This window comes from Choloepus didactylus, chromosome 8, assembly GCF_015220235.1.
Source record: "Choloepus didactylus isolate mChoDid1 chromosome 8, mChoDid1.pri, whole genome shotgun sequence".
NCBI lineage: Eukaryota > Metazoa > Chordata > Mammalia > Pilosa > Megalonychidae > Choloepus > Choloepus didactylus.
In genome coordinates, this window is record NC_051314.1 from 114,058,293 (window position 1) to 114,069,575 (window position 11,283).

The 11,283-nt window shown below is 39.7% G+C and overlaps 1 pseudogene; it reads left to right on the forward strand.

Moving 5' to 3' along the window:
• Positions 1 to 5,236: 5,236 nt before the first annotated feature.
• Positions 5,237 to 6,457, forward strand: LOC119542884 (annotated as a pseudogene).
• Positions 6,458 to 11,283: the final 4,826 nt, after the last annotated feature.

The following is an 11,283-nucleotide window of genomic DNA, read 5'->3' on the forward strand; positions in this document are numbered from 1 at the left end:
AATTTCCCCCTTAGCACTGCTTTTGCAGCATCCCATAGGTTTTGGTATGTTGTGTTCTCATTTTCGTTCGTCTCTATATATTTAGCAATTTCTCTTGCTATTTCTTCTTTAACCCACTGATTGTTTAGGAGTGTGTTGTTTAACCTCCAGGTATTTGTGAATTTTCTAAGTCTCTGATGGTTATTGACTTCTAATTGTATTCCATTGTGATCAGAGAATGTGCTTTGAATAATTTCAATCTTTTTAAATTTATTGAGGCTTGTTTTATGTCCCAGCATATGATCTATTCTGGAGAAAGTTCCGTGAGCACTAGAAAAGTATGTGTATCCTGGTGATTTGGGATGTAATGTCCTGTATATGTCTGTTAAATCTAATTCATTTATCAGATTGTTTAGGTTTTCAATTTCCTTATTGGTCTTCTGTCTGGTTGATCTATCTATAGGAGAGAGTGATGTGTTGAAGTCTCCCACAATTATTGTGGAAACATCAATTGCTTCCTTTAGTTTTGCCAGTGTTTCTCTCATGTATTTTGTGGCACCTTGATTGGGTGCATAGACATTTACGATTGTTATTTCTTCTTGCTGAATTGCCCCTTTTATTAGTATGTAGTGGCCTTCTTTGTCTCTCAAAACATCCCTGCATTTGAAGTCTATTTTATCTGAGATTAATATTGCTACACCTGCTTTCTTTTGGCTGTAGCTTGCATGAAATATTTTTTTCCATCCTTTCACTTTCAGTTTCTTTGTGTCCCTATGTCTAAAATGAGTCTCTTGTATGCAACATATTGATGGTTCATTTTTTTGGATCCATTCTGCGAATCTATATCTTTTAATTGGGGAGTTTAATCCATTTACATTCAACGTTATAACCGTGAAGGCATTTCTTGAATCAGCCATCTTATCCTTTGGTTTATGTTTGCCATATTTTTCCCCTCTCTCTATTAATATCCTTTATTGTACCCATACCGAATCTCTTTAGTACTGAACCTTTCTCCAAGTCTCTCTGTCCTGTCTTTGTTTCTCTGTCTGTAGGGCTCCCTTTAGTATCTCCAGTAGGGCAGGTCTCTTGTTAGCAAATTCTCTCAGCATTTGTTTGTCTGTGAAAAATTTAAGCTCTCCCTCAAATTTGAAGGAGAGCTTTGCTGGATAAAGTATTCTTGGCTGGAAATTTTTCTCACTCAGAATTTTAAATATATCGTGCCACTGCCCTCTTGCCTCCATGGTGGCTGCTGAGTAGTCACTACTTAGTCTTATGCTGTTTCCTTTGTATGTGGTGAATTGCTTTTCTCTTGCTGCTTTCAGAACTTGCTCCTTCTCTTCTGTGTTTGACAGTGTGATCAGTATATGTCTCGGGGTGGGTTTATTTGGATTTATTTTATTTGGAGTTCGCTGAGCATTTATGATTTGTGTATTTATGTTGTTTAGAAGATTTGGGAAGTTTTCCCCAACAATTTCTTTGAATACTCTTCCTAGACCTTTACGCTTTTCTTCCCCTTCTGGGACACCAATGAGTCTTATATTTGGACGTTTCATATTATCTATCATATCCCTGAGGTCCATTTCGATTTTTTCAATTTTTTTCCCCATTCTTTCTTTTATGCTTTCATTTTCCATTCTGTCATCTTCCAGGTCACTGATTCGTTGTTCAACTTCCTCTAGTCTTGTACTATGAGTGTCCAGAATCTTTTTAATTTGGTCAAAAGTTTCTTTAATTTCCATAAGACCACCCATTTTTTTATTTAGTCTTGCAATGTCTTCTTTATGCTCTTCTAGAGTCTTCTTGATTTCCTTCATATCCCGTACTATGGTCTCATTGTTCATCTTTAGTTCTTTGAGTAGCTGCTCTAGGTGCTGTGTCTCTTCTGGTCTTTTGATTTGGGTGCTTGGGCTCGGGTTATCCATATTGTCTGGTTTTTTCATATGCTTTATAATTTTCTGTTGTTTTTGGCCTCTTGGCATTTGCTGAACTTGATAGGGTTCTTTTAGGGTTTGTAGACCTATTGAAGTCCTTATCTCTAATTTATCAGATCTACAGCTTCGTGGAGTACACTTTCTCTAACTAACCAGCAGGTGGCGTCCACGAGCCACCTGTTCTCCACAAGCCAGTTCTCTCATGCTTAGCCTTTTTGGTGAGTGGGGGAGTGAGTCTTGTGGGGCCCAATTGGTGTACCAAGCTTGCGTGTGTAGTTGGTGTTGCCTGCCCTGTATGTGGGGCGTGTTTCTGGGCAGTCGGGGGGGGGGGGGTGGCCCTAACAATCAAATCTCCCTGGTGATCCTAGAGTTTTAAAGCTGGTGCAATAGTCTAATCCTTCAGTTCAGTCCTGCCACAGTTTGTCTCTGCCACTGACCCACATGTCCTTGGTATTGGCGTATGGTTCCTGAGACTTGCAAGTGGGCCCCTCTTCCAGGCTGTGCACCCCGGGTCCTCTGTTGAGGGATGACTGTGCTATGTCACAGGTGAGTGCCGTCCCCTCAGGGCAGTTCTGGGCTGCTGGGCTGTGTAGAGAGGCTCCCAGTCTGCTGAAATGATGGCTGAATGGGGCTTTGTTAATTCACACTGCTCCACCTTCCCAACTCTGGGACAATCAGCTGAGGTTGCAGGGAAGGCTAATGTCCATGCCCAGTTTTGTGGTGTGTGCCTGTTATTTGAAGCCCTTCCGTCACACTGGGTTGTCTGGGGCAGCTCTGGGCTATGGGACTGGCAATGGGCAGGAGTGTTTCCTGTCCACCAGGATGGTGGCTGTGAGCGGACACTCCCGTTTTCTTGGGAAGTTGTGGTGTTTAGTGAATTTTCTCAGCCACTGAATTATTGCCTTTTGTCTCAGAGCTCTCTTAGTTCTGCTCTTGACTTGATGTGCCCAAATTGAAAGTCTTTGAAGCTTTCTGTATTGGGCTTCTTAGAGTAATTGTTTTAGAAAAAGAAAAAAGGATTAAAAAAAAAAAAAAAAAAGGGTCCTCCTCAGAGATCTAATGGGTTATTGAAATGCTAAGAGACAAAGCAACCAGGGCCATTAAGGAAAGGTTCACAGGGCAGAGAGATCAGCTTTTCTTCGGGATTTGCATATGCACCTTAGGGCCTGAGCTCCGCCCTTCCCCTTTCTGTGTTCACCAGAACTCTAAAAATCCTCTGGTTTTATTTTGGAGTTTTTCATGTTGTTTTTTTTTTTTCTATGCCTGTCTCCTCTCTGCTGGGCTGGCTGCTCACAGATTCTCTGGTGTCTGGTCTCTGTCTATCTATGGTTGGAGTCTGGATCAGTAGAATGAGTTTCCGATAAGAGCAGCCACTGCAGTTCTCCCTTCTCCTTCCTGTAGCTGACAGCCCCTCCTCCCACGGGACTGAGCCTGGCAGGGAGGGGCGCGGGTCCCCTGGCCGCAAAAACTTACAGATTTCGCTGATCTCAGCAGTTCGACATTTTCATGAGTGTTGTATGAAGTATGCCCAAAGACAGATTGCTCTGTGGTGTCCAGTCCATGCAGTTCCTGGCTTTCTACCTACTTTCCTGGAGGAGTAACTAAAACATACAGCTCACCAGTCTTCCATCTTGCCCCGCCTCCTCTAGTTCAATTTATATCCTCAAGAACTTTTAAGAATCAAGTATATATTTTTAAAGCAGGCATTGTATATTATGATCACTAAGTTAGCACCAAGTGGTAATGAACAATTCATACAAAGGTATTTAGTTTTAAATTCAATCCGACACACCAAAATTGATGGCAGACCATTTTTCTTAATGTATATTTTGACAGATGACATAAGTAAACTATTTCAATTTTAAAAGTACTTTACCCCTTGTTTGAAAATCTGGCCTTGAGAATTATCATCTTCAATATTCTTGGAATAAAATCCTATTCCAAAATCTCATTATTATTTTATAGTTCATGAGTTTGGGGAACTAAATCATGTCTCACATAAAAGGCATGTTCAGGTAACAACCCCTGGTCCTGTGGGTGTGAACCCACTTATAAATAGGACCTTTGAAGATGTGATTAGTTAGGGTGTGTGCAAACTGAATGAGTGTGGGCCTTCTTCCAATATGGCTGAAGTCCTTTTAAGCAAAGGAAATCAGACATGGGAGAAGCTACGGGAGCAGCCAGAAGCTGGAAGTCAACAGAACTAGGAAAAAAAGGAGACAATGCCACTATCTGCATTGCCGTCTAATGGAAAAGCCAAGGATCAAGGGTGTCCAGAAGCCAGCTCCAGAATACCACAGTCTTTGGAAGGAAGGCATAGCTTTGCTGACACCTTAATTTTGAACTTCTAGCATCAAAACCCTGAGCCAACAAATTCCCGTTGTTTAAGTAAAAAAAAAAAAAAAAAAAAAAAAAAAAAAAAAAAAAAAAAAATGGTAGTGAAAGCAAAAAGAATGGAACTGATATAAACTATAGCTCCTTTTCTTTACTGAATATTTTCACCACGTCCATATGGAATGAATGCACAAACATAGCCTTGTGGATTGATAGATTTGTTTAAACCTGTCCTCAAAAATGCTACCTGCCTTTGCTACATCTTAAAGTGAGATGGAAATGCTATCAGTGATGTTGTTGTCAGAGGCTCCCCTAATCTTTGGAGATGACATTTGGAGGAGTGCATTATTTGTTTGATTATTTATTGCTGCAGAACAAAACCAACCATATTATTATCCCTCTGCATGTTTAGTGGGATCAGCTCAGTGGTTCTTCTGTTCTTTGTGATCTTGGCTGGAGCGATATTGTCATCTGGGGACATGACAGAGCTGGAAAGTCAATATGGCTCACTGACATGTTTTGCACCATGGCAGCGATGGGGGAAGGATGGTCTTAGCTGGGATGTTAAGGCAACTCAACCTCTCTTTCTCTAAGTAGTATCAGATCCTCTTCCTCTCCATTTATGTCTCTCCTTGTGGGCTCCCTTAGTGGCCTCTCTAGCAGGATAAGTAAATCTCTTACATGGTGGCTCAGGGCTACCCAAAACACAAAAGCAAAGGTTTTGGCCTGGAACGGGCGCAGTAGCCCTTCTGCTGCATTTATTAGTTAAAATGAGTCACAAGGGCACAGGTGTGCCATGTGCTCCCACCACCTCAGGGAGATCAAGGGTGAAACTGACGCTTTGGGCCAGTCTCTATGGGGCATTTTGGTGGCAGCACATCACTGTGGTGCTGGCCTGTTACCTGTCTCCACACTCCTGGTCCTAAGTAAACATTGTTGTTTCTTCTCTGGTGGGTGAACATTTATAGAATTCATTTCATGGATCTGGTAACATGGCAAAAGATGCTGGTCTAAATGAAGCCTATGGAGAAGCATGTCTTTATAGACCAGAATCTTAGTGCTGGTAAAGGTGTGGTATCATCAGTAGCTGTTCATCCTTCTACAGTAAATACACTTGGAAAACAACTCTTGCTAAAAACCTTTGAAAAGTCCAATATCACATTGCACAGTAAGCGGAAATGCAAAAGGAAAGGAGAGAAAAATGACAAGGCTCTGAGGCATTTTTCAATGAATGTTTGTGGGATGGTTCAGAGGAAATGAGCCATGTGATATAAGGAGTTGGCATATGAGTGGGCTTCAGAGTTCAGTGCAGCTAATAACCTTATTTTACCAAATGAATCAGCTTGTGACCAGAGGAATATGAGATGACTAGTCTATGATGCCTTAAATGTCTTAGTGGCTGTGAACATTATCTACAAGGAGAATAAAGAGATCAAACAGACTCCTCACCTAACTTGGCTCAGGAACATCAGAATTTAGAGGTCAAGAGACAGAGAAGAATTGAAAGAATAAAAAGGAAACTGTCTCAACTTCAAGAACTTATTTTACAGCAAATTGCCTTCAAGAATTTGGTGCAGAGAAACAGTCAAGCAAAGCAATAAGTCAACTGGCCACCTCCCTCCAACTGCATCATCATCCACTTACTATTCATCATTGTGAGCAGTAGCAAAAGACAGTGATGGAATGCAGGACTTGTAGTGACAAATTTGAGCAGCTGTTTAATTTTGACAGCATATTTGAAATCCATGGTGAAATAGAAGCATTATTACGAATAAGAATGACTTGTGGATCAGAATCAGGAAGCTATTCAGCCAAACACCCTAAAATGACAAGAAATTTGGTCCCTAAAACTCTGGAACCTTATGTGATGGAAATGTCTCAGAGATCAATCAGCCATGTATTTGTCATGTCATCAGGTTCAACTTCAAATGATGTGAGGCTTTCTGCCCATGACTGGACCATTGGTGCAGGTGGGGTGTTGTTGGCTCTGAGTTCCAATGGTCAGTGGAACTCCAGGGGAAGATGATGATGGTGATGACTTCAGTAAAAATGATGATGAAGACCGATTTTCTTGGTGTGTAGAATCGTCCTACCCCTTCAAATTGAACTTCAGGAAAAATTTGTTTAGGGAAGAGAAAGTTTTTTTAAAATATAGGCTTTCCTGTTTCTTTTTGGCCTATCTCCAAGAAGATACAATGTTGGCAAGCTACTGAAATTAGATATGCATCTCCAATAAGCAAGCAAGGATTGTTTTTTGTAGAATTTTTAAAATGTAGTGTGGACATGTGTTTTGAGACAAATGTGCTGATGCAGAATCTTTATTTACTTCTTAGGATTTTGTTTTCATTTTCTAATTTCTCTTTTTTGATTCAGAGTTCAGTTAACAATTCTTGCTGAGTTTGCTAAAGAAATTGTACTACATCCACATCAGGGAAAATACAATGTTATCCTTTTATGGAAAATGTTACACTGAATGGCCATTTGTTTGCAGTATGTTTTGAATGGTGCCACTAACTGATGGGTAGCAAGATTACATAATGAGTTTTTATTTTGTTCAATCATTCAGTGTCCAAAGAACCATCCAAAAAAGCAAGCTCTATTTTTTTAAACATTAAGGGCCATGCATATGATGATGCAGTTATTTTCCCTTAAATTATATTGACTGTTGTTGTTCCATTTATACACTTTTTTTTTTTTGCTCTATTTTGTAGCAAATTACAAAGGGTTTTTTTTAAAATTTTATTTGTTTTTTTTTGTTTGTTTGATATAAGTTTACTGCCACCCTGGTGCAGTTATATAAACTATTTTGAAAGCTGGGAATGTTTTAAGGCTTATGGAAAAGTTTGCCTGATTTTTTACAGGCAATGTTTGGGAACTTTTTATTACATAGTTCTTTACATACTTATCAGTCTATCATTTAAAGACATGCACTGAAGCAAATGTTGAATTTGTTTCATAAGCATCTTCCTTAATCTGTTATAACATTGCAATTAAATATAGAAACTGTTTTAACAATTTTTTAATTCAAAATTTGTTAATCATTTTTAATAGTTTTTTTTTTTTTTATGGAAAGATAAAGGAATTTCAGGACAGGCCATAGTATCTTTTAAAATTTATTCACAAAACTATTAAATGCACAGTTGCTGTTAGTTGCCTGTTCTACAACAAGAGTCTTTTTATTGAAATCCAAGGTTTTCTGTAATATTCTATGGGATATAAAGAGACTTTAATTGTTTGACTTGTCGCTGATAGTTCTTATTAATAAAATGTGCATGGGCATTAAAAAAAAGCCACAGGGCTAATCCATATTCAATATGTAAGGCAGAAAAACTGCCCAATGTGTGATTCATTGGAGGGCATCTCTAGAGACTAGTTACCACAATTATATATATGTAACTTTTATGCATGAAAAATACCTTTATGGACCATAATATGTTTACCACAGGACACCAGTCCTGACTGAAGCATTCATTCTGCCTGGCTAAGCTGTGAGGCTGCTCATGAAATAGGTACTGATACGGCCAAAGATTTTTAACAGTGTATTAGTCAGGGTTTAGTCAGGAAAATGGAGTGACTGAAAATAGTAAAGGAACAAGAGCTTTTCAATACAAATTAGAACATACACAAATGTGAGTGAGGTGGAGAAGTGACGATCTGGAAGAGAAGGATCAAAAGAGCAGAAAAAGTCATTAACCATAATAGCCTGGAGCAAAGATTCCCACAGTGAGGTCTGGGGGCCCATGGGGACCCTTGAGACCTTTCCAAGCATCTTTGAGCCCCTTTTATGAGGTTCACGAGGTCAGAACTATTTTAATAACAATACTAAGATGTATTTTCCTTTTTTACTTTCTTTCCCTCATGAGTGTGTGGTGGAGGTTTTCAGAGGCTACATGACTTGAAGCCACATATTGAGATGGAATGCATATTTACACATTTTTAAGTTTTCAAACTGGTTTTATTTATTTATAATATGGGAAAAATTAATATATATATATAATCTACATATACTAATGCTAATGTTCTTTGGGATCCTCAATAACTTTATTTAAGAGTATAAGACGTCTTGAGGCCAAATAGGAACCACTGACCTAAAGCATTGGTGAAAATATGCAAGTTGGAGCTTGTGGGGAAATCCCAGAGCTGGGTGTCTGGCCATTGGAGTGGAATTGCAATGGGGAGTCTTGTGGAGTGTCTGAGGAAGCTGCTACCTCTGGGGGAACCGCAGACAAGCACTTGGTGGCTGACTTGGGGACTATGTCGTTGCGCAGGCCAGGAGTCAGGAAGACAAGCAGGAACCTGGCGCTCTCTGGGCACCTCAGTATCTGTCTGTCACCATCTCTGAATGCCATGGCATTTCCAACGTAATGACTCTGCTTCACTTCTGCCTACTAGAGCACTTGTGAATTTCTCTTTTGGCTAACTCTAATCCAGAACATACTTAGTTCCAAGCCTTAGATAGGAGAGGAATATATAAATCGACAAAACACAGTTTAGCACAATCTTCTCCTTTTTCACTTCAGCATCCATATCCCACCTTCCAAATAAAGCCAATAGAAAAATCATGCTTCTGTATATCGTGATGAAGCCATCCTTTGTGCTACCCAAACCACACTAACCCTGTCCTCAACAGAAAAAACACAAAGCTCCATATATTATTTTTATCCATCTTTGAGGGATATTCATTCCTTTTCTAGCATAGTCACTCCTCCCTTTTAATAAACTGCAACTAAATACTGAGATGTAGGGCTAATCCTTATTATTACTTTAAATTAGGTAGCAGGTAAATGAGAGAGGGAAAAATTGGTTAATATCTATTTGAATATATTCATATGAAAGCAAGGAAGAAATATTCATAGCTTTTACAGTTCTTGTTTCTGCAACTGGTCACATGGTTGAAGTAGATATTTAAAAGTTCCTTCTTCCCCCACTCATTCCACATTCTTTTTGCCCTTAGCAAGCAACTGAACTGGTCAAGTTTCCCAGTGACCCAAGCATTAATCCTAAAGGGTCTCAGATATTAATGGTTCTGCCTGTATTGGATTGTAGTATTCTGTGAACTTTTACCACAGAATGTGAGATGCCGAATGGGACTGCAGTTCATTTACTAGGTTCCGGGCATATTCTTCCCTGCTCATGCTGTGTAGTAATAACCCAATTTTCCTTGCTATTTCAGTGGAATAAGGAGCCCAAAGTGACTGGAGACAGTTTCAGCTTCCAGTTCAATGGAACTATTATTGTTTCTCCTGGTAGGAACATTCCTCTCTTGGGAAAGAAGTCTCTAAACCAGCGTAGCCAAAGTTGTGGAGATGTGAAGCAAAACTTTGCTAGTGGATCATTAAGAGGTGAGACAAACCACTCATATTTTTCACCCTTTAATTCCCAGCACCACAAATCCTGGCTCTAGCAGAAAGAGTGTAATATTTTGGTTCCTGAATCAGAGGTCATACTGAATCTTGAAAGCAATGCTCCTGCCCTATGAAGTGTTTTCTCACGGATGGCGCCATAATTGAGTCTTCAGGCAATTCTATTGATCTATCAAGCCAGCTCCTTCAGAGTAATGGAGAACTTGGAAAGACCAGCAGATTCCTTGCTTATAAGCCTAATGCCACATTTTACTCACTGTAACGTGAGTCCTTTGAACTGAAGTAGTGTCATTTGGAATACCAAGGGGATGAATAAAGAATTCTGTAAGTCCACAAATGGTGGTTTTGGCAGAAATGTTGAGGGCAGGACAAATCCAGATTAAAAGAACTGGAACAAAATTTTTCCCCTTCCTTGGTAGAAATTTTTCAATTAATTAACTTGCTTCCAGTTCCCCTTACATGCGATACTGAGGGCTCAATGTTTATTCTTGCTCTTGGAGGGTTACATACTTCTGTTGGATCCATGTTTTCCACTCTTTTATTAAGAGTAACCTCTGCTGAAATTACTTTTTGGTGTGCATTTATTGTATTTTAGTGAGATACAAATATCTCCAAACTATTTGCCTATTCTGAGACGTCTATCCTCTATTTTATAACTGTGATCCTTCCAAGTACCTGATCACCTAGTAAAATTGTGAGCAACTGCTCATTAATCAGGGTAGATCCTTACCTATGGCCATTTTTCCTTCCAGGAAAAATGAATATCCAGCTCTCTGCTCAAAGGGCTACCCACTGGGAAGATTTCCCTTCACTACTTTCTTTTGCAGTCAACCCTGAGTGGGTCGCAGAGGTTCAACCAGCTACCTTTGGGTGGTGCCAGTATAATGTGTAGTACCATCTGTAAAACAGGCCCAAGTTTTAAATTTATCAGTTAACTGGTCATTTATTTCCACATGCTTGGGGGTTCAGCCAATGCCCAGTTCATAATGAGTAGTTCAGTAAATTGGTAACCCAGTTCAAATATTCAGTTTCCATGAGGATCCATGAACAAGCCACAAAGCTGTTCCTCCAAAGAGAGTAGTTCTTTATAAAGATGGCATAACTTTGCTCCAAAATACAAAAGGCCTATGCTGTGATTCACCCATAAAAGCCAGCCCCAGTCTTCACAGAGCAGGACTTTAAGCTCTGTTGGATCTACTGGATCATATGACCTAAGCAGAGCAGCTTACATGGACCTGGTGCAGAGCCTTCTGTTGCTTTGGCCCTCATTCAAAACTGACAGTCTTATAGGTTACTCAGTAAACAGATCAAAGCTGCTTAAATGATGTATATGTTGACTCTTAAATTTGAAGGGGTGCATTTGTTGTGTCTTTGTTGGTAGGAGGTACCAGATTAACAATGTGCCCATCTTGGAGGGGATATCTCAACATGCCTCAGGACCCCTAGACGTTTTAGGGCAGGCTCCTGAAATTTTATGGGATTTATTTCTCACCCTCTAGCAGGCTTGTGTAGCAGGCTTCCTAGGGTATTTGCTACTTGCAGAATACAGTCAGCCTGATATTATCAATGCAGTGCACCACTGTACTGTCCTGTGTAATGGCAAGGGGACTAGATCGTGACTGAAGGTGCGCTTTTAAAGGATATCCAGGATAAAGTTTTTTTTATATATTTTATTT